Raw genomic sequence first — 1,483 nt, 5'->3', positions numbered from 1 at the left:
ATAGACAACTCACTTAAGAGATCTCATTGTTTCAAAAAAGTGATGTTTTTTTAAAATAAAAGTGATCCTCTTCTGAAAGACAATAAAGCACAATACCAAAAGAAAAAACTAAACATGATTGAAATAAAAAAAATATTTTTGTACTTTAAAGTACACTATCAAGAAAGTGAGGTGTGTGGCGTGCTGGCCTGGCAGCTCTGGAGCTGTGAAGAGTGCGGGCTTGCGGCAGTGAGAGACTTCGGCAGACATGACTCCCAGCGTGCCAGCAGGCGAACCCGAGCACCCTAAAGGCATCGGGATAGGCTGTGCTGCTGGGGCCGCCCGGGGCTGGCAAAGGTACCCAGGCACCCAGATTGGCTGACCATTTCTGTGTCTGCCATTTAGGCACTGGGGACATGCTGAGGGCCATGGTAGCTTCTGGCTCAGAGCTGGGAAAAAAGCTAAAGGCAACTATGGATGCTAGGAAACTGGTGAGTGACGAAATGGTCGTGGAGCTTATTGGGAATAGAGACCCCTTCGTGCAAGAATGGTTTTCTTCTGGATGGCCTCCCTCGCACTGTGAGGCAGGCAGAAATGCTTGACAACCTCATGGAGAAGCGGAAAGAGAAGCTGGATTCTGTGATTGAATTCGGTATCTCAGATTCCCTGCTGATCCGGAGAATCACAGGAAGGCTGACTCACCCCACAAGTGGACGTTCCCACCACGAGGAGTTCAGTCCCCCAAAGGAACCCATGAAAGATGACATCACTGGAGAACCCTTGACCCGTCCATCAGATGATAACGAAAAAGCCTTGAAAATCCGCCTGGAGGCCTACCACACTCAGACCACACTGCTTGTGGAGTACTGCAGGAAACGAGGAATCCACACTGCCGTTGATGGGTCCCAGACCCCTGATGTCGTGTTTGCGTGCACCCTCGCAGCCTTCTCCAAAGCCACATCCTAGTAACAGAAGGCCAGGCGAGACCACACCACTGCTCATCACCCCGCCACGTGACCCCTGCTCTTAGGTGCTGGGCAGAGGGGAAGGGTGGTCGGGGAAGGATGGAGAGGGCGGGCTGGTGAGGAGCTCGAGGATCTGGAAGAGCAGCAGTGAAGCAGCTTCTTTTACACACAGGCGGTCGTTTGAAAGGGGGAAGATTAATTAACAAACACTGTGATCAGAGAGAGGGATTGGGTACAAATAGAGAGGCAGTTGTATTTTAAAGGAATCGGGTTTTCATTTACTTGAACTGGTGGTGATATTTTTTAAAGCCCATGCCCTGAGACCACAGCTTTTATCTCAGAACCTCATGCGTTGCCAGGCCATGAATACAGGAAACTGAACTGAGATCTGTGTGTCCTGTAGCGTGGGACAGGAAGCATTTTGGGTACTGACCTTGGTTCCCCACACCATCAGATCAGAAAGTCATCTCCATGTCTGAGAGACCTGGGGGAGTCGTGCACACAGGTGGTAGCTCAGCAAATCAAGTTTACTGGAGTCA

General features: G+C 50.2%; 1 pseudogene; it reads left to right on the top strand.

Moving 5' to 3' along the window:
* The first annotated feature begins 200 nt into the window (after positions 1-200).
* LOC133767593 (adenylate kinase 2, mitochondrial-like) lies at positions 201-1,049 on the top strand (annotated as a pseudogene).
* The last annotated feature ends 434 nt before the right edge of the window (positions 1,050-1,483 follow it).

This window comes from Lepus europaeus, chromosome 1 (assembly GCF_033115175.1).
Source record: "Lepus europaeus isolate LE1 chromosome 1, mLepTim1.pri, whole genome shotgun sequence".
Taxonomy (NCBI): Eukaryota; Metazoa; Chordata; class Mammalia; order Lagomorpha; family Leporidae; genus Lepus; species Lepus europaeus.
The sequence above is the reverse complement of the archived record's forward strand: the minus strand, read 5'-3'. Positions and strand labels throughout refer to the sequence as shown.